Raw genomic sequence first — 27,849 nt, 5'->3', positions numbered from 1 at the left:
CAGTCTGTCCTTGGGATGTGGAGACAGCAGAGGAGTCCTACGGCATAGGACTTTATAACTTACAAACGGACCCCACGGCTGGCAAAACTCACGGCTAGCCTTGCCTCAGGGACTAAGGAAGCCTTTTCTTGGCCATCTGTCTCCCTGGTCTCTGGCTACAGCTGTGTTCCTGGGCCTCCCTCCCAGCCTGCCTCCATTTCTTCTCCCCTGAGACCTGGCCCCGGGCCATACTCATCTGTCCTGGTCCCACTCTGTTACTTTCCTTTCCTTCTACCTTCTTATACAAAGCAGTTGACCTCCCATTTGCCTCAGAGTCTTCCCCAGGTCTGGGTCCAAAAACACTTTCTCAAACCAAAGGGCAAAAACTTGTTTTCTCTCTGACTGGTTTCCACTGAATGTCCAGTAGTTACACTTAAAACAGGGGTGCCTGGGTGGCTCAGTCGGTTAAGCACCCGACTCTCGATTTTGGCTTGGGTCATGATCTTAGGGTCATGAGATTGAGCCCTGCTTTGAGCTCCATGCTCAGCACGGAGTCTGCCTGGGATTTTCTCTCCCTCGCCCTCTACCCCTCCCTATCGCCCCCTCACCCCTCTCCCGCTATAAATAAATAAATAAATAAATAAATAAATAAATAAATAAATAAATAAAATCTTTTTAAAAAGAAACAGGTAGGATTAATTTTAATATTCTCTATTTAACCTAATATATCCAAAATGTTATCATTTCAACATTTACCCAATTTAAAATTATTAATGAGATATTTTAATTCTGGCATGTAACAAGATATTTTAAATCTGATGTATATTTTGCATGTACAGCACATCTCCAATTCAGACTAACCACTTTTCAAATGCTCAATAACCACATGTGGCTAGTGGCAACCATGTTGGGCAGAATAGCCCTAAAATACAGAAAGACCTGCAACCACCTTTTAAAAAATAACCAGAATTACACCACTTAGTGGGTACAGTGAATTCACATTAATGGTAACAGCCCATATTTCATTGCCATTGCTCTTCTTGCCGTGAAGACCTCCATGCCTCTCTGCAGCTCACTCAGGTGTTGCTGGAGAAGAGTTTCACACTCCTCTTCTCCAGAAGACTGTGTCTTTGTCTCCTGCCCAGGAAGGCACCCAGCCTAGGGATCCCCTCACCTGCTGCTCCCAATACCTCTGGAGAGCATGAGCACCTGCCCCAGGACCCCAGCTGCATTCCTCTGGGTACCCCAGTGGTCTGAGTTTGAATCTAAACTCCCAGTGGGCACAGCTTCTTCAGGAGATTTAAACACTGGTCCAGAGGTCTAGGGAAAGGACCAGTATCTAAGGGCACCAACATGTTGTCCCCCGCTTCCTTCTCTCTCCCAGCACCTGTGCAAACCTCCTGAACTTGCCCCACTTATGTACATTATGGTGGGGGGAAGGGATGGGAAGAAGCACACATTATTAATTAAAATGGGTTTCCAAGATGTTAATTGCTATTACTAGAGAAAATGTGGGGTGGTCCCAGAGTCAAATAAGTTTGAGAAGCATTAAGTTCACTGGTGTCTGAACTATGGTTGCTGAGCCTCTAATATCCTAATGTCTACAGTTGCAAAGACATGACTGCCAGGTGACCTATGAGCTGGACCCAGGCACTTGGAACTCCTCACCTCTGCCCTGTCTTTGGAATGTGGGTTCCCCTTGCCTTCCCAGCTCCCAGAGGCTGCTCCAAGCACGCAGCCTTGAGATGTGATGTGGTGTTGAGAACACCTGCCACCTACCAACCTGGGGTGGCTTGCCTCCTTCTTCATCTCTCCCTGCCCTCCATATGTGGCTGGTTTCAGATTTCACCGGTGAAGCTCCCCAGAGGGTTGCAAACCAACAATAGCATAGAACATTGCCCTAGCTGGTTGACCATGGAGTCCCCTTTCTACAAATTATTATGAGAGATGAGAATTTTTGGAAATATTTCTCCGGTATCCCGATAAATATATTAAAATGTCTCTTTAAGTCCAGTTGGAAGTTCCCTCCCTGGTAAGAACAGGGCTTTGGGAAAGAACTCTCGGCCTCTTGAATACCAGCTGTCCTGCTCCATCCCCAACTACATTCTCTGTGATCACGTCCTCTGTGGGGACACCACCGCCCCCACACACACACTGAGCTCAAGCCAGACTGGTGCCTGTCCTGGGAGCCTGGGTATGGCTCCCTCTGCCATTTGTTTGTTAATATGTTCTTATTAACATTTAAATAATAAATCTCCCTTAACATCACTCAATCTCAGTATCTACCTAGGGATAACAGCTAGTATCAGTTTGCTCTTTGACCTTCACTGTGTTTTATGCACTATTCACATATGTAAGTACCTATGGAAATACCGATTTTGTGTGTGGATTTATTTGGTTATTTTATTTTCACATCTGCAAACAAAGTTGCAGTAAACATCTCTGTGCACATGGGTGAGTATTCCTCTAGGGTTCCAAAACTGAAAGAGGAATGATTAAATCAAAGGTTTTACACATTTAGGGACGGCTGGGTGACTTTGTCGATTAAGCATCCAACTCTTGATCTCAGCTCAAGTCTTGATCTCAGGGTTATGAGTTTAAACCCCACATTGGGCTCCATGCTGGGCATGGAGCCTACTTCAAAAAAAAAAGATTATACACATTTAGATTTTAAAGGTATTTTCAAATCATCTTCCAAATGGCTATCAATTTATACTCCCACCAGAAGTATGCAGAGAACCCATAACCCCACACCCTAGACAACTCTTGGATCATCAAAATTTAGATTTTTTTTATTTTAAATTTTGATTCTGAGGGCAGACAGAAGCAGGAAAGCAAAATATTTAAGAGCCAGCATCACAAAAGATAGGTACCTGGCCCTACAGGTAGTTGGACCCAACTCCCAAGGAAACAAAATTAACAAAGCAAATATAAGGAGACTTTATTATTTGCAAATGCAATTAGTATCCCCAGAATAATTGAAGAGGACATTACAACCATCGAAGACCAGGTTGATATGAAAATAGAAACAAAGACAATGGAGATAAAAGTTTGACTATTAAAAATTCTTTTAAACTCAGTAATTGAGTATGGAACAACTGAAGAACAAGTTACTTCTTGTAACTTCTGTTGAGGTTTCTATTAAAAAGGGCACACAAATAGGCAAAGATGTGGCAGATGTGAGGGCTAAGTTAAGAGACACAGTCCTCAAAGTTTGAACATTCATCTGATAAGATTCTCAGAGGAGGAAATGAAATAATCAAAGAAATAGTCAATGGAAGCTTCCCTGAGCTGAAGAAACACTGGCAAGAAGAATGAAAGTAGCCCCAATACCTCAACAGTGATGTTTTTTCACTTAGAAATCATCTTCTATCAGAGCACAAACATCTACCTCATCCTTTAGGATGGTTGCATGGAACTCCATGATGGGTGCACACGTGCATAATGCACACACTCACACAACATAATTTGTGTTTCTGTTAATGAACACTTACATGATTTCCAATAATCACAATTACAAACAATGGCCCAATGAACATCTTTGTCCATAGGTCTTTGTGGACATGGGTGAAAATTTTTGCAGAATGGATTCCTAAAGGGGTGCCTGGGTGGCTCAGTCGGTTAAGCATCCCACTCTTGATTTCGTCTCAGGTCATGAACTCAGGGTCATGAGATCGAGCCCTGTGTCGGGCTCCATGCTCAGTGCGGAGTCTGCTTGAGATTCCCTCTCCCTCTGCCTCTCCCCCTGCTTGCACATATTTTCTCTCTCTCTAAAATAAATAAATAAATAAATAAATAAATAAATAAATAAATAAATAAATAAATAAAATCTTAAAAAAAAAAAAGAATGGATTCCTAGAAATATAAGTGTTGAATTACATTTAAGGTTTTCATAGCTGCTGCTAAGATGCCCTCTGGCAGGCTACAACGAATGACATTTGTGAAATTGCTGATTTATCATATCATCAACACTGGATATTGTGGTGTGTTTCATTTATGCCAGTTGGATGGGTATAAAGTACTTGTATTTCCCTGATATGTAAGATTAAGCTCTTTTCACTTATTTACTAGCCACACTTATATTCTCTTCTGTGAATTATCTATACTCTTTATCCATTTTTCTAGGAGATTCATTGCCTTTTTTAAAAATTGAATTTTAGAAGCTTGCTTTATTCTTACTCAGCTCTCCCTGGGTCCTTTTCTACCTGAAGTGTTTCTTCAGCACTAAGACATTTTCTTCTACTATATCTTTTTTTATTTCCTTCTATCCATTCTCTATGTTCTCTGTGAGTCTCCTCTGGAACTCCCATAAGAAAGATAAATCAGTGTCTGATTCTATACTTCATACCATGTAACTTAGTAAATGATGGCACCTCTTTATTTTTTTCTAACACATTTTTGGAATATCCCTTAGCTTGATCTTCCAGCTTACCAATTTGGTTTTCATTTGTCTATTTAGCCCATGTACTGTGTTTTTAAATTTTGCCAATCATGGCTTTAATTTCCAAGAAATTGGTATCTTTTTCATAGAGACTTTATTATTTATTTTTCATTAACGTTATTTTTTTTAATGGATAGGATACTCATTTAACTCTTTCAAGGATATTCATTTTAATTAAAGTTTTCTTCTGTTTTAGGTATTAATTCTGTTTTCTTGGAGTCAGTTCTATTTTTGCCCTTCTTTCAGGTTCTGGCTTTTCAGAAACTTCCAGCAATTCTTGGTTGTCTGTTGATACTTGTAGATGAACATCTGGGCAGACCATCTGGGTGGTGGCTGGAAGGCACTTCCTTACCCCTAGAGAATCCCATTTGGTTGGCCAGGAATGCAGTTTGGGATACAGGAGCCAGCCTCAGGTGACTGTGTGTGAGCAGGGGAACAGATGGTGGACAGTGGGAAGGAACTAGCTCAACCACCCTGCAGTCTGTTGCCTGCTCACTCCTGCACCCAGTGTTTGTCACCCTTCTTCCAGAACTCTGCAGAGAGAAGTCACCTGTGACAGTCGTTCATTCAGCTCTGCAGCAATTACAGCTACCCCTTCATCTCATCCTCAATTTTCTATTTTCCAGAAATGCCTCCTTCTTCTGGACAATGCTCCCACCCCTCCTGACTGTCCACGACTACTAGGACTCTACTTTTATTTCTGTATTTTTTCTATCACATATTCTATCAGTGGGATTTGGGGGAGAAGAAGTGTGTCCTTAGCCATGTTGAACTGTAAGACACTTATCCCACATTAAGAAGTATTGCATGAGAACAGGTTACCAGACATGGGATTGTTGGATCAGAGAGCAGGGACATTTTTGAGGTTGTTGACACATATTTAAAACTGCACACTGGACTGAGGAGTAGGACAGAGGAAGGCACTGGCTCTGGCAGAGAGGGAGCTGGGTTATGATCTTAGTTCCTTCACTCGCCAGTCGTGTAACATAAGTGAGGGAAACTCTCTGAACCTCACTGGTAAAATGGGCACAATAATGACACCAACATTTAAGAATACTATGAGGATGAATTATGCAAACTATCTTCCCCAGGGCCCAGCCTATAAAAAGTGCTTGATAAATGCTGTTAGTCAGCATTATTTCAAATAAGTAATTTGTCAGCATTAAATAATTGTGCATGCAATCAGGTGCTTGGAAAAGCATTCCCTTTCTTGGTCATTGGCATTTCATGCTCTCAGATAAATCATTTCTTGGCTTGGCACCTCCATCTTCAAAGAGAGAAGCCTCCTTCCTACCTGCCTGCCTCTCTGTGAAGGCTTCTGTGAAGATTCACTGTTATTTGTAAAGCTCTTAGTGATGCTCCAGTGAAAATCCCTGTGCATACTTGGGTTGTTCTCATTGGAATGGTGGGTCCTGAGGCCCTGTCTGATCCAGACTGAGCCTCTGCAAGACAATTCCTCCTTCTGAACTTGGTCAAGTCAAGTGTGAACTCCTGTGGAAGAAAATACCTGGTCGTTATTCCGGGCCAACTTCCAGAAATTTAATTTCTTCCTCAGCTGGGATATTGGGTCTTATGACTCCTTTTCCATTTTGACAACTTATTAATCAGAAATTGTCTGCAAACCTGTCCCAGTGAGGCAGGCTGAGCCCTTGGGATGGTCACATGCCGGTCCAGGCCCAGGAGGCCAGGAACCCCATGTTCATGCCCAGCCCAAAGGAAGGGCTGTAGATAGTTCTTGCTAGAACCTCTGAAGTCAATGTCCTTGGGGGTAGGTGTCAGGAAGCATAAGGGGTAAGAATATTTACAAATAAACAAGCTCAGTGACAAAGAGAAAGAGAAGTTTGTACTTGTAGAACCCAGGCAGTGACGAGCCAAGGACCAGCACCAGGAAAGTCCCCTGAGGCAGACTGGGCTGAGTCCAAGTGGGGGTGTGGAATGGAAGGGGTGGGGAAGGAGAGAGCTCATCTGAAGAAGTAACGGAAAGTCATAAGGCAACCAGCAGACCTGAAGCATTTTATTCTGTTTTGATCCAGTAAGCAGTAAACAAACAAACAAAAAAAACCCAGAGTGCTGAGCACGAACTTGACCAGGAGCAGGCCTTCACACAGTAAGAGTAGCCACTACGAGAGTCTCTTCCTTTCTTCCTCTTTCCTGCCCCATTCACAGCAGACCACCAAGCTGGAGAGGGGCTGGACGCAAGCAGGGAGGGCCAGTAGGAAATGCCTTCCAGAAGCTGAACAAGCACAGGGCAAGAAGGACATGGGGGACAGATGAAGATGAAGGAAGAGGAGCTCTTTGCCTCCCCATCCCTTTATCCCTCCCTTCACACAATTGGCCTTTCTCTCTGCTCCCTGAAGGGCTGTGGGCAGCCAACACACGGAGTGCCATCTGGGAGCCCCTCCCTCCGTGCCAGGATGACAACAAAGGTGGCGAAATCTTCCCCTTACATGTGCTGTGAGATAGGAGACCGAGCTGCAGAAAGACTGGGTAACTGGCTCAAGGTCACACAGCGAGGAAGGGGGAGGCTGGAATCAAAGCCAGGCACTTTCCCAAGTTTCTGCATGGTGGAGGTTAAATGACCTAAGAAGCTCTAGAAAGAGTAGAATATAAAGTTCCCAGAGGTCTCTCAAGCACTGCAGCATGTGCTCAAGGGCAGGAAGTCCTATTTAGAGCTGGGCTGGGGGGCAGGGAGAGATTACTGGAGGAGCCAAGGCAGGAGCGGCCCTGGGGACTCGAATGCTGCTCCCCAGCCCCCAGCAGATCTCAAATTCTCTCTGCAGGGACTAGGTGGGAAAAGGAAGAAGGAGTGATTCTTAAATGCTATGGGGACTCCTTGCTCAGTCCCAGCATCTCTCCTGGGCCCCTCCCCAGTGGCAGAGGGCACCCCTTCTCTCCTGCTCTCCTTCCGCTTTCACAGCTGGGGTTCTCGGGCTCCTCATGCAACCCCCCCACCCCCCACCCCACTCACTCTTCTTAGATCTGAATCCCCAGGACATATACTGCTTTTGGAGAAATAGCCTAATCTCTTTCTGATTCCGAGTCAAATACCTGCTAAGTGCAGTAACAAGAAATGCGTGACTATAATCTTTCAACGGTACATCTGCAGAATGGAGAGCTACTTAACCATAAAAAGAAGAGTGAGGACTCCTGTTATAACTCAGTATGGACAAGATTCACAGTTAAGTGAGTACAATAAGGTGCTAAGCAGCGTGCACAGCAGGCCCCATGTGGGTCACACTCTCCCAAAGGACACTCAGGACACTGGTAATATTAGTTGCCACCTGGAAGGAGAACAGGGTGGTTTGGAGATTTTTTTCACTAGATAGTCTGTTAGAGCTTTTGACTTTTATGCCATGGGATTTTATTACTTTTTCGAAGATTAAATAAAAACTTGAAAAAGAATAGATTATTATGTGGTACTCAGTGAAAATTACTCTTCTCATATATATCCTTCCAAATTTTATTTTACACACATGCCTTGTTTATTTAAAACTGAGATCATGTTGTAAAAAAACAACTGAGATCATGTGGTAATGAATTATAACCTGCTTCTCCCCCACTCACTATATTGTGAATAACTTTCCATATCAATGTATATACATTACATTAATTAAGGAGCTACCGAGTATCCACTGTATTCTTTTATCATAGTATTTGAAACTAATCCCCTAGAATTTTAACAGTTTTATTGACACTTACATACCATAAACTTAAAGTGCACAATTTAGTCGGTTTAATGTATATTCAGAGTTGTGCAACCATCACCAATGTCTAATTTTAGAACATTTTCATCACCCCCGAGAGAAACCCCATACCCATTAGCAGTCGCTCCCCATCCTTCCTCCTCTCCCAGTTCTGGCAAGCATTCATCTACTTTCTGTCTCTGTGGATTTGCCTATTCTGGACATTTCCTATAAATAGAGTATATACAGTATATGGCCTTTCATGTCTGGCTTCTTTCACTTAGCATAAAGTATTCAAGGTTCATCCATGCTGTAACGTGAGTAAGTACTTCATTCCTTTTTATTGACAAATAATATTCCATTGTGTAGCTATTCCACAGTTTTTAATCCATTCATCCATTGATAGACACTTGGATTTTTTCAATTTTGACTGTGATAAATAATGCTGCTATGAACAGTTGTGCACAAGTTTTGTGTGAACATATGTTTTTAATTCTCTGAGAGGTAGATTGGCTGGGCCTATGGAAACGATACGTTTAACTTTTTGAGGGACTGCCAACTGTTTTCCAAAGTGGCCACCCTATTTGACATTCCCATCTGCGGTGTCGGAGGGTTCCAGTTTCTCCACATCTTCACCAACACTGTTGTCTGTGCTTTTGATTATAGCCATCCTAGTGGATGCAAAGTGATGTCATTATGGTTTTGATTTACATTTCTCCAATGGCTAACGATGACTGAGCTATTGAACATGTTTTTGTGTGCTTGTTGCTATTTGTCTCTTGGCGAAATGTCTGCCCAGATCTTTGCTCATTTTCAAATTAGGTTGTCTTTTGATTATCGAGTTGTAAGAGTTCTCATGTAATGAGATACCGCCTCACACCAGTCAGAATGGCTAAAATTAACAAGTCAGGAAACGACAGATGTTGGCAGGGATGCGGAGAAAGGGGAACCCTCTTACACTCTTGGTGGGAATGCAAGCTGGTGCAGCCACTCTGGAAAACAGTATGGAGGTTCCTCAAAAAGTTGAAAATAGAACTACCATACGACCCAGCAATTGCACTACTGGGTATTTACCCCAAAGATAAAAATGTAGGGATCCGAAGGGGTACATGCACCCCGATGTTTATAGCAGCAATGTCCACAATGACCAAACTGTGGAAAGAGCCAAGATGTCCATCGACAGATGAATGGATAAAGAAGATGTGGTATATATATACAATGGAATACTATGCAGCCATCAAAAGGAAGGAAATCTTGCCATTTGCAACGACGTGCATGGAACTGGAGGGTATTATGCTGAGCAAAATAAGTCAATCAGAGAAAGACATGTATCATATGATCTCACTGATATGAAGAATTCTTAATCTCAGGAAACAAACTGAGGGTTGCTGGAGTGGTGGGGGGTGGGAGGGATGGGGTGGCTGGATGTTAGACATTGGGGAGGGTATGTGCTATGGTGAGCGCTGTGAATTGTGTAAGACTGTTGAATCACAGACCTGTACCTCTGAAACAAATAATACATTATATGTTTAAAAAAAAAAAAAGAAGAAGAAGAAGAAGAAGAAGATAGCAGGAAGGGAAGAATAAGGGGGGAAACCAGAGGGGGAGATGAACCATAAGAGACTATGGATTCTGAGAAACAAACTGAGGGTTCTAGGGAGAGGGGGGTGGGGGGATGGGTTAGCCCAGTGATGGGTATTAAGGAGGGCACGTACTGCATGGAGCACTGGGTGTTATACGCAAACAATGAATCATGGAACACTACCCCAAGAACTAATGATGTAATGTTCGGTGATTAACATAACATAATAAAAAAAGAAAAGTTCTCATGTATTCAGGATATGAGTCCCTTATCAGATATACGATTGGCAAATTTGTTTTCCTAGTCTGTGGGTTGCCTTCTCATTTTGTGGTAGTACCATTTGCAGCAAAAAGCAGTTTTGATAAAGTCCAACTGACCTGTCTTCACTTTTATAAACTGCTTTTTGTGTTATGTGCAAGAAATCATTATTTAATCCAAAGTCACAAAAATTTACTTCTATGTTTTCTTCTAAGAGTTTTAGAGTTCTGGCTCTTACGTTTAGGTCTATTATTCATTTTGAGTTAATTTTGGTGTAAAATGTGAGGTACAGATTCACACTCATTCTTTTGCATGTGGCTATCCAGCTGTCCTAGCACCATGTGTTAAAAAGACTATTCCTACCCACTGAACTGTCATGGCACCCTTGTTGAAAATCAATTGAGCATAAGGGTAAGGGCTTATCTCTAGACTGCTGATTCTATTTTATGGATTTAATTGTCTATTCTTACGCCAATATCATGCTGGCTTGATGACTGTAGCTTTATAATAAGTTTTGAAACAAGCATATGTGATTCCTCCAACTTTTTCTCCTTATTCAAGATTATTTTGGTTATTCTGCATTCCTTGTATTTCCATATGAGTTTTAGGATCAGCCTGTCAAGTTCTGCAAAAGAGCAAGCTGGTATTTTGATAGGCACTACATTGAATCTGTATTAGAGAGTTTTGGTGTCAGGTTAATACTGGCCTCATTTAATGAGTTACAAAGTATTCCTTCCTCTTCTAGCTTTTGAAAGACTTTGTGAAGGATTACTATTTCTTCTTTAAATGTTTGGTATCATTCACCAGTGAAGACATATAGGCCTGGGCATCTCTTTGAAGGGAGTTTTTAAATGACTGATCCAGTCTCTCCATTCAGTATAAGTCTGTTGAGAATGTTTATTTTTTCTCGAGTCCATTTTTATAGTTTTTGCCTTTCTAGGAATTCATTCATTTCATGTAGGTTATCTAAATTGTGGCCATCCCATTGTTCATAGCAGTCCCTTAAAAACCCTTGTTTTTGTAAGGTCAGTAGTAAAGTCTCACTTTCATTCTTGATTTTTGCTCTTCTTTTGTTCACATTATTGCCCATTCTTCTCTCCCCTCCCCCACCCCCAGTGTAAGACCTGGACTTTTCGGAAGGTCCCATCCCATTAATCGCCTTGTGAGCCAATATATCTAAGTGCCAGGGGGAAACTATCTTAGACCAGTGCCAAAGTAATAGAATCCTCACCAAAATACCTTAGCGCTACCGGATATTGCAGCTTCGGCAGCGGGGGCCACCACTGCCCTGGATGGCTGCTCACACAGCCCCAGTTTCCTGGGGTAGCACGGATGATCCTCGCATCCCAACAAGAACAAGTCTCTCTGCTTCAGAATGCACTTCAGAACCAGGGATACTGCCCGCCCCACCCCAAGCTATTGTTTGCTCTTTCCTTCTCCGGACTGAGAGATGAGGGAGTGTGGAACCTGGATTAGCTCAGGGACACGGGACAGCCTGCAGCAGCCCTGCCCAGGCACAGCTCTGGCCCTGAGTCACCGTGGCGACAAAGTGCCAGACCCTGACTCACCTGCTCCGTGTGAGGCTGGGTCACAATGCCCTGCCTCCTGCAGAACGGGACTCAGGTTCCCATTCTGGCTCTCCCCTTGGAGGGAAGGAGGATCCCCTAAGGCAACCACCTCAGCTCTTGCTTTTTGCTCAGCTTGATCAACATGAAGATCGGCTTGCTTGGCCAGCTGGCTCGAAGTCCTGTCCAGCCTGGCCACTTAGGATTAGGTTACCAGAGCACATGCCGGCTTTGCTTGAACACTCAGAGCCTAGGGAAACTTCCCCTCCCCCAGCCCCTGCAGCAGGCCCTGGTTTGGGAGGCAAGCTGCCTGGGCCAGAATTCCCTCTCCACCTCCTACTGGCTTGCATGTGACCTTGGGCACAGGATTCAGTTTCTCTCTTCCTCAGCTTCTTCATCTATAAAATGGGAACAATACTAGTACCTGCCTCAGGCAGTTGCTGGCAGTGCTTGTGAATGAGATAACATATTATGCGCAGCCCCTCCAACTGTGCCTGGGGGACAGTAAGCACTTAAGAGATGTTAGTGTTGAAAACAAATCTGTGCCTTTAGAGTTCGGCCATTGCCCCCAGCCCTGCCCTCTGCAGCCTTCCTCTGTCTCAGCAGCAGGAAATCTGCTGGGCTGGGGGGTTAGCAAGCTCTGGGCCAGGCTGCTCGCAGCCACCCAGGGGAGGGCAAGGAGATGGGCCGTGGGGTCTCAGTGTCTTGCTTCTGCACTGTTTCAGGGGAGGGGACTTCAGACCTCTCCCCAGTGCAATACCCAGAGCTTAGTGACCCGACTTTGAGTGCCTGCTCTGCCACCTGCTCACCCTGACACTCCATGAGGGGTGAGTTCCCCAACCTCTGAACGTCGTTTGCTCATTTTTAAAATGGAAAGAACAGTACCTACTACTCCCTGCGTCAGGAAGGGGAAGATTAAATTGCTAATGCTTCAAACCTGATAAGCACCAGCAGCACATACTAAGAATTCATTTCAGGGGCGCCTGGGTGGCTCAGTCGGTTAAGCCTCTGCCTTCAGCTCAGGTCATGATCTCGGGGTGCTGGGATGGAGCCCCGCATCCGGGTCCCTGCTCACCTCCCTCTGCCTGCTGCACCCCCTGCTTGTATTCTCTCTCTCTCTCTAGTAAATGAATAAATAAAATCTTAATTTAAAAAAAAGAATTCATTTCAGATCATAAAAAGTAGCTGTTCCGCTCTTACTTTTTCTCTTTCATTATGAAGAGCCCCCTGCCCACCCCCCAACCACCCGCCCCTGTTTCAAATAAAGGACACACTAAAGTTTCAGTAAATTCGGTCTTATTTGAGATCAAGCAGAGGTGGCTTTGACGTGACCTGACAAAGTTTCAGACTGCGCCCCGTTTTACACTAACTGCCTCCTCTTTGGGCTGATAATGTGACCTAGCTGCTTTACGCTCTTCACATCACCGGTGCTCAGGCTGCGAGCTAAAATCAGAATGAGCCCAAGGTTAACTCAACCTGAGACTCTTCCACTGTGATGTCATGGGGGCCTCAGCCTCTGGAGCCAAGGAGCCCAGCGTGCTGCGTGGTTGGGCCACCTCCTGTCCTTCCCCTCGCTGGCCCTGGGACCTGGGGTGCGGGAGAGGGGGCGAGCCAGCCAGTGCTCAGAGAACAGCCCCCTACAGCCCCACATCCGGGACCTCACAAACACCACCACTTTGTCTCCATCAAGTTAAGGCCTTCTCGGCTGTGTGACCATTTCCCGAACGCAGGGGCTGCGCTTTGCGGCTTCCAGGAGCCCGTGCGGAGCGGATTTGGCAGGGAAGGACGCAGCAGGCACAGTTGGCAGCCACAAGGGGCAGGGGAGCACTCCGTGCCATTTTTACAGAGTCGCGTTTCCGACTTGATTGAAAGTAGAATCTTTAATAATATATAGATTTTAAGTGACTGAAGGCTTGCTCTTGCCAAATACTAGCATAAAGCGGATTTTTACAGCTGGGATGATAAACCCCAGAAAGGCGGCGCTTACCATGGAAACGCTGACACAGCCTTTCATTCCCCTTCCCAGTGAGTAAAATCCTCGTTTCAATTTGTTTTTCTTTATTTTGAGCCAGAGTCATTTGCAAGCCCAGGAATAGATCTCGCTCTGATAGAAAACTAAATGCTGCCCCCTGTCGGAAATAAGATGGAACTGTTCTCAACCGGCCGCAGTGCCGCGAATCTTCCTTGGTAGAATTATGGAAACGCAGGAAAACTGGTTGTCTTAGTAATCATCTTGCCAGGAAGGAAATTCCTGCAGGACTTAACCTTGTTTCCCTAGGGCAAGTGAGGCAGGGAAGGGAAAGCAGCTAATGAAGGATGTGTTATCAAACCAGAGGTCGCTATGGGCAACTGGAAATCCAACCACTGGGGAATTGGCAGCCAGCGTGGACTCTGCACAACAGCCATCCCGCCCTAGAGGCAGGGGAGCCTCTCGTGGGTTGCAGGCTGCTCCGCATCAGTTCTTATACACCCCTGGCCTGCTTGCCATCGCAGGCTCCAGTGGCCAGGGGAGCTCCTCAGGCAGAGATGCAGATCTAGGCAGATGGAGGTCCAGCCCTTGCTACGTTGAGGCTCCAGGGGATATGGGTACTATTGACCCATCTGTTGCACCTACTCCCCGTTATTCCTTGTATTCTCCTTTGGGGTATTTCGTTTGCAGGCATACTTTATGCCCCTAGAATGCATGTGCCCTCTGTTTAAGAACCAAAAACTCAGTAATCCTACAAACCAAATGTCCAGGAATGTCTTTCTACTTTCCAGATCTCTTCACTGATAATAAAACCCCTAAGGGATCCACCCACACTTTTTAATCTACCAGCAAGATCCCAGCAGAGTTCCTGGTCTGGGTCTCAAATTTCCCCCACTAAACACGGCTTCATTCAATTATGCCGATCACGTTAGCATGTGGCCGAATGACACTCAAGCATCTCCCTGATTCTGCACCTGGCCAGCACTTCGGAATAGGGTTTTCCAAAGTGTGTCCCACAGATAATCAGTGGACAGAGATACTTCTCCCAAGAAGGGTTCCGAGATTGAACAAGGCTGATAATTTTGCTAGCTATAGCACCCAGAGGGAAGAAATCCAATGAATTTTAACTCAGTGTTTCCCAACTTGCTTGCTCACTGGACAATGTCCTCATCCTGCAACATGTAACATGCTTTGCCTTCTATTTGTCCTTTTTACTTTTGGTCTTACGGGGTTTTAAAAATATTTTTGTTATACAAGTATTACCTGTTCACTATAGAAAACAGGAAATATGCAAATAAGCAAAAAAGGAGGGGACAAGGACTGAGACTAATTACCGTGGGCATTTTGGATTGGAGGGGCATGTGTTTGGGTTGTAGCGTTACTTTGTGAGAAGGGAGTTTTGTTGCCGCAAGAGCCAATCTGTTCCCTGGACTATGTTCTGTTTTATGGCCCCTGATTCTAAGTAGCAGGTTTCATAAAATAAAGCACACATTTCAGCCAACAGTGGCCAAAGAATCATTTTGAATTATTTCCAAACCCCGGGTGGAGGAAAATTCCTATACCATATGTTGTGCCTTTTACAGGGAGTGGTAGGCCAAGAAAACAAGTTGGTAGGAGGAGAAAAAAATTATATATGAGGGTTCCTCAACTATGTGAAAATATTTATTACAAAAAAGATGGGAATGAAATGCACCTAAGAATTAGGAAGCTTATCTCTGGAAGATGGGCTCAAAGGCAGCTTATTTTCTCTGCTGTTGTCAAATCAAAACTTAAAAATAAGTATTTTTAGGGGCACCTGGGTGGCTCAGTCGGTTAAGCGCCTGCCTTCGGCTCAGGTCATGATCCCAGGGTCCTGGGATCAGGTCCGGCATCTGGTTCCCTGCTCCGCGGGGATTCTGCTTCCCCCTCTGTCTCCTGCTCCCCCTGCTTGTGCTCTCTCTTGCTGATAAATAAATAAAATCTTAAAAAATAATAGTAAGTATTTTTAAAAGTCCCCCCTACATACACCAGGCCAATTTCAGTGGGGATTGAAGCAGACCTGGGACAGCGGAGTCTGGTGGGGGGCCCTTGCCTGGGAGGTGCAATTGCCTGGGGTGGGGGTGTGCCCTCACATCTTTCCCAACCTAGAGGCACTGGTCTTGCTCAGGGTAGCATCACCTCCTTTTCCTCCAAATCAATAAGCCATATTTGGGAGTCATGGGTGGCTCGGGGTGAAGTGGGAGGTGAAGCTGGTTGCACTGACCCTCAGAGCCGCTGTAGGAGGGAACAGCCTTTATTACCCCTTTTCATCACAAGCTCACTTCTGCCCTACAGGTCTTGTGCTGGCTCTTTCTTCTGCCTGGGACACTCATCTTTCAGGTCTGAGCTCAGAGAGGGTCTGTGAGGACTCCGAGAGCACACCGTACAGGCTCGAGCCAATGTCTGCCTGACTGCACATCTGGCAAGCATAAGCTGAGTTCCAAAAGGGTTCTCAGATAGTGCTGGAGAAAATTCCCTCCCTAAGTATGACATCGGAGGCCAGGATGCTATCTGACGTCAGGGGAAGGACACCTAATGTGTAACTCCAGTTCTCCTTTTCAAGATAATGGCCTCTCTGGAGGGCTGAGGACAACCCTGATGCCATCCTTGGGTGGCTAGAAGGCCATTCCCGGGGGGCACAAGCTCCATGTGCATGGTGAGAAGCCAACTTCCAACCATCTCCTCGCCCGCTCGGAGCAGGAGCCCGCTGGGCCTCCAGGCCATGCAGCCCCACTGCACCAGCTGCGGACCCAGAGGAGGCCCACCAGGTGGATGGCCAATGTCCACTGAGTGCCGACCAGCTGCCTCCCTGCCTCCGCCACGGATGCTTAAGCACAGCGTTCTCCTGACACAGGAGAGGGGACCCAGAGAAACCACGCTCAGGTATCTCATGCTGTCAGATCCCCTCCTGGAGGCCCCCTGAACCCCTCTACAATATGGCAGCTTCCATCACTCTCGAACCCCTGGTCCCTGGTGTTTTCTCTTCTTAGCATTTCTCACTCACTGGTGTTCTGTTATCTCTCTGCTTCGTGAGAGGTAGATATGTGGGTTGTTGTGTTCACCTTCATTCTCCAGCACCCAGAACACTATCTGGCACAAACAGATGCTCTATAAATGTCTCTCTTTTTTTTTTTTTTAAGATTTTATTTATTTATTTGACAGAGAGAGACACAGTGAGAGAGGGAACACAAGCAGGGGGAGTGGGAGAGGGAGAAGCAGGCTTCCCGCTGAGCAGGGAGCCCGATGTGGGGCTCGATCCCAGGACCCTGGGATCATGACCTGAGCCGAAGGCAGGCGCTTAACCAACTGAGCCACCCAGGCGCCCCTCTATAAATGTCTCTTAGTTGAATGGCTGCCTGTTATTTTAGCAAGATGAAAGCGATTCAGAGCATCAGGAGTCCAGCTGAGGGCTTTCCTGGGTGATTCGGGCAGTTTGCTTCAAGTTCAAGCTCCTACTCTTGCCTCAGTGATTCCAATGGACCGCCAAGATTTTAGGAGTGGAGACTCCCTCCCGTCATCGCTGTTGGAGCAGCAGAGGATGATGCTCAGGAGCCTGAGTGTTGGCCTTCCTCGGCCCTGTGTGACCTCCAGCAAATGCCTTCCCCTCCTTGCCCAACCAGCAGATAAGGAAGTGGGTGCACTCTGTTTAAATATCATGGGGTAGCACTAATGGGAAAGCAGTTTATTAAAAAGAAAAACCTGGAGTGTGGAAGTGGGACCAAGGAGGAGGGCGGCCATGCTGGGTGCGGCAAAGTGCCCTGGAGGCTCCCATTTGGTCCCATCCCACAGGGAACCTCAAGGACAGTGTAGGTCACACCCAGAGTGTCTTAACTGGGAGTGAGAGAGCTGGAGCATTTATAACCCTGTACTGACCATCCAGCCAGCACCCCTGGAGGGGTGTGAATTCTCAGACACCTCTGGCTTGCCAGGCCACAGGCCAGTGGCCTCCAGCACCCTGCAGGGAGCCCCCAGACAAAGAGGAAGATGCTGCCTTTTAGGGGTGAGAAAAGAGGGAGCTGAGGCAATATGGGTGGGGTTCTGACATGGTCTCTGATATGATATGGACGAGGGCCCCTCCCCACACAGTATTCCACAAACCTTCTGGAAATGCAGGTTTGAGTCCAGCAGTGCACTGCTCATTGGCTCTCTCACTGGACTGTGAGTGTCCCGAGAGCAGGGAGACTGTCCTGTCCATCTTTCCCGCCTCAGCACCTGCAACCACGCCTGGCACATGGTTCCCGCTCCACAAGTACTGCATGAGCAGATGAATGATAGAATAATGATGGGAGGAGATTGAAGTCCTATTCTCAGTCCTTGCCTCTCTCCCATGCTGCCTGACTTCACAGTGGGCTACCGTGGGCAGAGCTGATTCCCCTGCTCCATTATGTCACACTTGACCATGGCCATGCAGGCAAAGGGACAGAGCCAGTTTGGAGTCAAGGCCTTAGGAGGCATCCTGTATTTCTGTTCATGGTTCTGCACTCCTGTGATCTGAGCCAGAAAGAATGAGTATCCCTAATAAGAACAAGTGAGGGGCACACAGAGAGCAGGCCTGAACCAACTCAGAGCCCAAAGCCAAGCCCAGATGGCCAGCACTTGGAGCAGAGCTGCCCCTGCTGACCCACAGGCCTGTAAGCAGGAAGAATAGATGTTTGCTCTGAGCCACTGAGTTGGAGGGGTTTGTTGGGTAGGTTATGGGGTAGTAGTGTCTCAAGCCAAGTTCTCCAGGAAGCAGACTCTGACACAGAATTGTGTGAGGAGGTTTGTTATGGAGTGTCCTTGGGACCAACACCAGTGGACGGGAGGGAAAACAAGCTGATCTCAGCAGAGGGGGAAGCTGAGCTGAGCTGTAGAGCAGTCCCAATGAAGGCTCAGCTCTGGAGCTGACCCAAGTTGGGGCGAGGGGTTTTAATACCTCTGGGGTGACCAGATGTCTCATTCAATTGCTCCAGGAAGGGGTGTGCCCTTGGGTGAGGCAGTTTCCTTGAGTGGAAGTACCTGCCTGGGAAAGCTACTGACATGTTCTGTGCATCTGAAGGAATAAGTCCTTCATTCCCAAAAGGGGATCTGGGCAGTACATCCAAAGTCCTTAACTATAACTGACTGATACAATGGTGTCCATCAGATTTCAAGGCTGCCTCCCCGCATCTTTATTGCTATGTCATCAAAGATTTCAAATACATTTGATTATTTCTAAAATACCATTGAGAAAACAGACCTGCTACCATCTAATAAATTGCAAAGAAAACCATCATGAATGTTGGCTTAGAAGCTCAGTTTTACAATACTTGTACACCCGATAACCGCTCCTCATTTAGCAGTCACCAGGAAGCTGCCTGGGGCATGAGCTGCACAAAGTGGACGCAAAGTGTTAGAACTTGTGTGATTTCTTTGATGCAAATATGTCCTTCCTGGAGCCACTGAGTTGGCTCTCCTTGTGAAGCTACAGTATACTCCCTACTCCCCCTGGAAACCCAAAAACAGTGACATGAGTCCTGACTTGTTCCAAAGCTCTCAGCTGATGAAGCTTATAGAGTGGTGGGACCTGAGGGGTCTACTCACAGCCCAGCAGTCGTGGGGGGAGCAGCCCTATCTGACCTCTACAGAACAGAAAAAAGCCACACTAGAGGGGATGAGTTCCTTGAACTCCCACCCATAGTATCACATAAACTTATCCTTGGGCACCTGGGAACCTTGAGTCACTCTCCAAAGTCACCCAGTGACTCACTGGCTGACTTAGCATCATATACCATTCCTTTCCTTCTTAGAAGAAAAGCTGGAATGGAAAGGCTATGTCAAAGAGGTATCAGAGCCACATCAGGGAAGGCAGTATCAGAAAACTCTGCTGGCTTCTTTTTTTTTTTTTTTTCTTTTTCCCTTGATGGCTTTAAATAACCAAGGCATAAGAAACCAGCTTATAAATTAACATTGCAATTTGTCTGTAGATTCCTCTGAGGGATATTTTTGCAAGTCACCCAGCCTTCCCCCTCAGTTGCTCAGGACTGTGCCATATACTGACATCTGACACCAGGAGAAGGCAGATGCTCCAGCTGCAGAGTGCAGTAGACCTAAGAGTGTAGGTCAGGTTCCTGGCTCTGAACTTAACCTCTGCACACCATCTTCAGAAGTAAAGAACTAAAGCAACCCTCAAGAGATTGGAAGGGACTCCTAACCTTGGTACCTGGAATCGTTCATTGATAATCTCCATACACTAGCAAACCAAACAAAAACCCAACATGAAATATGCATCCAGACTCCACAGTTCTCATTTCCCATTCTTCAATCCACAAGTGGCTGACCACAATCCCTAAAGGCTAATTCAACTTTGAGGACTGACAGGGTACAACAAGCAAATGCATAAGCTGCATAAGTCAGCAGAACCAGGGACCTGGCACAGGACAAGTGACTGGTGAGGCCGGGGCAAGGGTATAGGCTATTTGGGATACTGATATCTGCCTACTTGCATGCCCTCACCTCCACAAATGAGCACGTTGCCCCTGCAGGCAGAGCTGCAGGCAAGTGGACTGCCTTGCTGGGAAGGGGCAGAGAGCGATGGTCAAAGCATTGTTTATTAACCAATACCTGGGAGCCTTGATGATTGGAGAAGTCTGGGGCTGTTACCAGTGTAAAGCGGCCACCTCAGAAAGATTTCTGGGGAGTGAATATTCCCCTCCCAGAAGCTATGCAGGTTTTGGGACTGGCCTGAAGGGCTCCAGCAGCCAAAAGTTGGGTTAGAGAGGGCAGACTGCGCATGTGTGTGCTGCCCAGGTCAGGGAAGCCAGGGACCTGGAATGGGGCAGCTGTAGGAAGAGGCCAGGTCGTGGGAATAGGCTATTTGGGGTACTTGGCAGCTGCATAATTCCAAGCTTTTCTTTTCTTTTTTTTTTTTTTTTTTAAGATTTTATTTATTTATTTGACAGAGACAGAGACAGTGAGAGCAGGAACACAAGCAGGGGGAGTGGGAGAGGGAGATGCAGGCTTCCCGCTGAGCCGGGAGCCCGATGCGGGACTCGATCCCAGGACCCTGGGATCATGACCTGAGCCGAAGGCAGTCGCTTAACCAACTGAGCCACCCAGGCGCCCTCCAAGCTTTTCTTTTACACAAATGTGCTTATTCTTTCTGAAGCAGAGTTTGAACAACTCAACTGTTTTTAGGGCTGGGCCTGGAGAGTTGGCCTTGGTATCCTTCCCTAGCCAACAGCAGGGACCCTTCATTTGTACAGAAGCTCGGGGTACATGGGGACTGACTCCCTTACTCAGCAGCAGCCTCAGTTTTCTGAGGCAATGCAGGTGGATGGGGACAAGCCCTAGTGCCACAGTCTGGAGGGCCTGGCGGTCCAAGGGCAGCTGACCCGTTACGTACGGGCATGGGTGAGCTGCTGAGGGCAGAGTTGCCTCAACCTGGAATAGGGCAACGTTGGATGAGGCCTGGCCATGCGATCCGGCTCTTTGTGGTACAAGGTGTTGGCCTAATTGCAAGGCCTATCTATTCATTATGGAATATTCCCCCAAAGTCAGAGATCGAAGTTTTTCAAATGTTTGGCTATGGGGGAGCTGGAGCAGGACAGAGTATCCTGTTAGGAGACAGCTGGGATGCTTGGTTCCTGGAGAAGCCCAGGACCCCATAGGGCAGCAGTCCACCCGGGGACTGAATGTTACCCACTTGCAGCTACCAGCTCAGGGTGATTTTCAGGGGTGGGCCCCTTTCCACCACATAGGCTATACTATGCTGGTATTGTGCCTGGCCACAGCTTCAGCCCCTTGGGGAGTCCCAGCTGCCTCAGACTGACTCACTGGGATAAGCTAAGCATGGACCTATAGCCCATTTTAGGGTAGCCAGGGACCTAGAATGGTGCCCTTATCTTGACAGGCTGTGTCAGAGGTGTGGCCCTTGGGGACAAGGTGTATGCATACTTGCAAGCCCTAACAACCCGATGGGCAGTATTCCCCATGAATATAGAGCTTTAGCTCACCAGGCAGGGAAGGCTGGCCAGGGTTCCATCTAGTAAGAGACTCCAGGGAGCACTGGTGGCTGAAGAAGCCCCAGACCCCCTCAGGCAGCAAGTCCAGATGGGGACTGATAGTGGCCAACTTGCAGCTGGTGCCTCACTGTGATATTTGGGAGTAGGCCCCTTCAGACTGAACCTGTGCAGGTGTTTGGGTTCAAGCCCCAGTTACAGCAGCCTGGTGGGCCCCAGCTGCATCAGGCTGGCTGAAAGAGTGGGGACTGTTCATGGCCTGACAGCGCAGTTCAGGGTAGTAGGAATCTGAGCTTGAGTAACAGACAGGGGAGGCCAGGTCTCAAGAATGGACTCCCGAGTGTCTGTGGATCTGCCTAATCCCAGGCCCTAACCCCCACAAATGAGCTTATTCCTTCCGAAGGTAAAGCTAGAGGAATCTGCACTTCCTTTCCAGGCCAGGGCTGAGCAGACTGGCCAAGGTAGCCTTCAGTAAGAAACACCTGGGAACCATAATTGCTGGAGAAGCCCGGGGCCTGATCAGGCAGCCAGGCCAAAGGTGAACTGGGTGTTGCCATTTCAAAGCTGCTGCTGCAGAAGGATTTCAGGGGCCGGGCTTCCTGCACTCTGGAGGTTCTGCAGGTTGTGGTGCACAGCCCCTGCTCCACAGGCCTAGAGTGCCCCAGCTGCCCAAGGACGGCTCCTGGCCTAACAAACACAAACACACATAATCCCTCCAAAGAGACAGCTGGAGGATGCTGGCCTCCCAGTCACAGCAGACCTGGGCAGACTGGCTGGGGTATCTGTCTTCCAATAGGAGGGACCTGGCAGTCCTTGTTACAGGACCCCTTCAGGCAGCAAGTGCAAATCAAGACAGATGATGGCCAATTAGTAGCTTTTGCTTCGGGGTGATTTGTGGGGCTGGGCCCCCTCTATGCCAGAGCCTATGCAGGAGTTTTGGCCTGGAGGGTCCCAGCTGCCTCAGGCTGGCTGAAGGGGTCCAAACCCCACATGCTCAGTAAATACAGTTCAAGGTAGCCAGGAACCTGGAAAAGGGCACGGATCCAGGGAGGATGTTGTAGACACGAGACATCTGCCTCAATCCAAGTCCTAACCTATACAAATTCACATATTCCCTTTGAAAACCCGACTGGATGATACTGGGCCGCCTTGCCAGGGCAGGGCTGGGAGATCTATCATCTGATGAGAGACACCTGGGATTCCTGTTTGCTGGGCAAGCCTGGGACCCCTTCAGAGAGCAAATCCAAATGGGGACTGATAGTGGCCGATCTGCAGCTGCCACCTCAGGGTGATTTTCAGGAGTGGGCCCCCTCCACACCGTGGCTTACGAAGGCATTGGTGCCTGGCCCCAGCACCACCCCCTTGGACTTCCCCCGCTGCCCAGACCTAGAACAAGGCCTTTGGTCTTGAGAGGCTGGGTCAGAGGAGCAGCTCTTGGGGATGTCAACCTTAAAAATAAAATCACTTGTTTTACCAGCAGATGAGTTTATTTGGGAATAGCGGAGAAATTGAAATTCAGGGCAAGCAAACTGGCAAACCACAGGCGAGTGGAAGAGACAAAGAGAAGGTCAGCTTTCATTATGTTTTAGGAGGATACTGGGGAGGATTTTTTTGAATAAAAGTTCTCCGGAGAACAACTATGGTTTAAAGATATGGTGGTTTCTCCTTGGCCACAAGCGATGGTTGTTGTTGTTGTGTCAACAGGGACAGTTAAATGTCCCAATAAGCATTGTCCTCTGATTCACCAGCAAACATTCACATACCCCTGGGAAATGCTGTCCACCACAAATACAAAAGGAACCAGGTGGAGCATAGAGGACAGCTAAAGTCTGACTATTGATAGATTCATTAGCTGAATTCCCTGACACTTTCAACCCATGGGTCAGAGATGTTGGGGTGACATTCTATGAGAGGTTATCCCTTCTTAAAGGGGACTTTTCTAAAAAGTACATGGTTTATTTTGGTGGTGTGAACTCAATTGTCTTTCCCTTGGGTGCAGAGGAACAGACTGTATTTTTTTTAAAGATTTTATTTAGTCATTTGAGACAGAAAGATACAGAGAGAGAGCATGAGCAGGGAGTGAGGCAGAGGGAGAGGCAGAAACAGACTCCCCGCTGAGCCAGGAGCCCGATGTAGGGCTCCATCCCAGGACCTGAAGATCATGACCTGAGCCAAAGGCAGACACTTAATAACCATCTGAGCTACCCAGGTGCCCCGAGATTGTATTTAATTTTTATTTATTTATTTATTCATGAGAGAGAGAAAGGCAGAGGGAGAAACAGGCTTCCCGCAGAGTGGGGAGCCCAATGTGGGACTCGATCCCAGGACCCTGGGATCATGACCTGAGCCGAAGGCAGATGCTTAACTAACTGAGCCATGCAGGCACCCCCGAGATTGTATTTAGGTAAGGAAAAGAAGATGGGGAAGTGAGGGTCATATAACTGACAGAGGTGGAGGTGTTTAGTTGAGCTAGTATGATTGTGAGTGGGGAAAGGTTGAAACAAGGCATGGGGACACCTGATTTTAGCAACTTAACCTTACAGGTAACATCCACAGGCTTATGAGTAAAATCAACAATAACACCTGGGACTAAAGTGAAATAGTTAAGGTGAGACCAAGGGGGCGCCAACATCGTGAACAAACTGGAGTTTCTGGTGACAGATCCAACAGTCAGAGAGGTTCCCCCTTTTTCAGTAGATTGAGAAATGTGGATAAGAGCATTGTCTCTCTGAGAGAACGAAGAGGGAGGTAGTAAGAAACAGGAGCAAGAAAGGGGTATACAGGCCCAGGCTGGCCATCTTGGGAAAGCGGTCTCCCTCAGTTGTCATCTGCTTCAGTTCCTGGAAGGTAAGTGGTTGGGATGCGGGTCCAGTCTGGGTTTTGTGATTTTTCCTTAGCTGTGACATGTGAATCCAAAAGTCTATTACTTGGAGTTTGGCAGCACAAGGGTTGATTAACAGTACCTCATACCAGGCTTTCCAATAGAGTTGAAAATTCTGGGGATGTCTTTTCCAAAAGACAAAGTCCTAGGGTTGCAAGGCATGACATTTAAAGTCTTTTGTCTCCTGGGTCTGTACTATGAAAATATTTCAAGTGTATTAGTTTAAATGTTATTTTCTCAATTTCAAAAAACTTACAAAACATATTTAGAAATGATGTAAAGTAGTTGTTACAGAATAGTTGCAGATTTACTCTTAGAAGTTAGCGTAATTGCTTACCCATTACATCAAATATAAACTTTTATATAATATAAAAATAAACCATGTACTTTTTAGAAATTACAATATGAGATTCACTGGTTTTTAAAGGCTCATTCTGACAGTGCTCTGTTAGACTGGGCAACAGGGTCCCCATGTTATTGTTAAAAAGAGTTGCTATGAGTTAAATAGAAAGAATAAAGATTTGGAAAATGGGACAACTTCCAAACTGATGGCAGAGCTAGAAATATTGGAAGCTGCCATCCAGTTTTCCAAGTAGTTATAAGAAATGCGGGAAGTCCTTTTAAACAAAGATTGCTGCCTAGTTGCAAATCTGAAAAGACAAGGCAACGAAGTATGAGCTGTCACAGAGTGATTACAGCCCGACCTTGAAGAGTTACCACTGTGTGTGGACAGGAGAGAACAAGTTGGAGTTCTTGTGTGGCCTTTTCAGCTGTTGCTCAGTTTACTGTGATAGAAGAGCAGTGGCTTTCAAACATGTTGGAGCATTCCACAGTGAGAAATAAAGTATATTTTATGGTCCAGCACATGCCTATATATATAAAACCACCTAAGTAACTGAAATAGAAGTTTAATAAACTGACATGTATTTCCTCTTTTTAGTATATTTCATGCAGGTACTCTCTTTTGCATTTTATGAAATTATTTTTATTTATATATGATCTATAATAAATCCATTTACAAATTTTAGATAAAATTGATATATTATCCATTTATATAGATATAGGTAATATATATTCTATTTAAATGAATGTTAATCATAATTCATCAGTGGTGATTCATCTGTGTCTGTGGTTTGAAAAACAAGAATTACAGAAGAAAGAAAGAAAGAAAGAAAGAAAGAAAGAAAGAAAGAAAGAAAGAAAGAAAGAAAGAAAGAAAGAAAGAAAGAAAGAAAGAAAGAAAAACAAGAATTACAGTAAATCCTTCCACAGAAGGAGAAAGCTTTCATGAAGTTCCATTGTTTCTCACTTTCCAAAGGGGGTCTGCTGCATTACTTACATTTTGTCAGCATTAATGCACTCAGTTTGTGGAGAGTTAATTGATGCTTATTACTCTAAGTGTGCAGATATTTTGGGGGTTCATTTTGTATTTTGGGTCTCTTAATTTTTTAAATATTTGTAATCTTGGCTTTCCAGTGAAAACTAGGAAGGCGGTTATGAATTATCACATATTAACATCCTGTAGTAGATTAGCAAACTTTATAAATACATTTCAATTTTTTGAAGATGATATAAAACATGTGGATTAATAGATCCAAATATTTTTTGTCTCTGTAAAAATTAAAAAGCCAAAAATAGATATGCTTATGTTTAGCACTTAATGTTTATCTTATTTGGAAATGATTTAAGTATTCAATGATTATCCATTATTTAGTTTAACCTAGCATAAACTTTGGTCTTACTTACATTTGTATGAATTAGTTACTTTTAACAAATATACTTGTATTAGACACTAAATAGCTGACATCATCCTATTTCCTTTGTTGACAAATTTTGTAATATAAGAGTAAGAGCTTATTTGATTAGTACACCCCGGAAGAAAAAGTTGTTTATAGGTATTCTATTTAATGCTGATAACTCTGAAGGCATGCCTGTTTTTATCAAACCAACAAACTTAAACTAGTGTTTTTTTAATCGAGAGTATCTCAGATCATATGAACTTGAAAAACATTTGGGTTAGTTGCTATATTTCTGAGAGTATAATTGATTTATATACATGCTTAATTTTCTTTAAGCCAATTAGAGATCTTTACAAATTAATTTTGGCAATACCACCTGGAGGTAGAAAAATATCACATATCTATGCCATACATAACATAGACACACAAAATATATAGATAGACACAGAGATCTTACAGCTTTTGTGTAGAAATTTTAGCCATGTCTCAGATACAAATTGTATTTCTGGCAGATGGACTAAGTTAAGATTACCTGCTCAGTTGGCCAAAATCTTTCACTTTGTTTTTTTTTTTTTAATTTTCATGTTGAAAGGACCTTTAGAACTCATTTTCAAGACATTTTTCTTTTAGAAGCTTCTGCATATCAATCAAAAAGATATTCCATTGTCTCCAAGAGGTTTGGAATCATCACTGTCAAGAGTAACCCTTACCATGGACTTATCTAAAACAAATGTTCCCCAGAATGGCCATGACAATCCAATAATCCAAAAGTTCACCCATTTTCCAGAAAGGCACAAGTCCAAGGACCAGGTGGAACCTATCTTGCCTTCAGGTTCCCTACGTTATCTTAACTCTGAGGGACTCGGTTTTCCAACAGCTGTTCAAAAACACATGGAATCATGTGTTTCTTACTTTTGAACAAAATGGGTAACATACCAGGAAGCTTCAAGAAACTGAAGCAAAAGAGAACTCACCAGGAAGGGTGATGCCTTCATTAAAACAAACAAACAAACAAACAAAAACAACCTGAACTTGAATAAAGCCAGAGAGCTCAAAACCCAAGGAGAGCAGAGTTCAAAATCCAGGAGAGGCTTCCCCTCAAACCCTAGGGTCAGCAGAAAGCAGTGAGCTTAATGGACTTTGTGGGTACCTGCACCTGTGTGCTCATAAGCCTCAGAGTCATTATTCTCTGGACCCGGCCTCTCTGACCCTGTTTAATGTTGATGAGAGAAAAACTCTCTAAAGGCCTGATATACAAGGGAAGGCATTTTAGATTTCTAAGGCAACAGGACTGTGTATAAACTCTGTTCAAACCAAAAGCCTGATTTATCCGCTTTGTCAGTGAGTAGCCTAAGGGAAAGCCATCTTGTCCTTGAGATATTGATCAATGCTCCTGCTCGCTGCATTCCTTTACGATAAAACTCATGATTCCTGCCTATATGCTAATCTATAATCTTTTGAGTTTTTACAGGATGTAAAAAAGTATATAACCCTGTAAAAACTGTTGATTCTCCAGAGCACTTTCTTCCTTGTGAAGAGCATGCTTCCCGGGCAGCTGTCCTAAGTTAGACTTGAATAAAACTCTTTTTCTTACTTTCTGAGATTCTAAAAGGTTTGTTCAGTTTGCATTGACAGTGTCAACCTTAAAAATAAAATAGCCACTTATTTTAGTAGCAAACTGAGTTTATTTGGGAATAGCAGAGGGACTGCAATTTTGGACAAGCAAATTTTGGCAAGCCACAGGCAAATCCAAAG

At 45.4% G+C, this 27,849-nt stretch overlaps 1 long non-coding RNA gene across 1 annotated transcript in view; it reads right to left on the bottom strand.

The window, feature by feature from the left end:
- Positions 1-27,849, bottom strand: part of LOC123863978 (uncharacterized) — a 73,067-nt gene that overhangs the window by 19,481 nt on the left and 25,737 nt on the right. The gene's annotated exons all lie outside the window — the stretch shown is intronic.

This window comes from Mirounga angustirostris, unplaced genomic scaffold (genome assembly GCF_029215605.1).
Source record: "Mirounga angustirostris isolate CCGP_5_RB_7025 unplaced genomic scaffold, mMirAng1.0.hap1 SCAF_1, whole genome shotgun sequence".
NCBI classification, from domain to species: domain Eukaryota; kingdom Metazoa; phylum Chordata; class Mammalia; order Carnivora; family Phocidae; genus Mirounga; species Mirounga angustirostris.
This window is presented reverse-complemented; position numbering and strand designations above follow the sequence as displayed.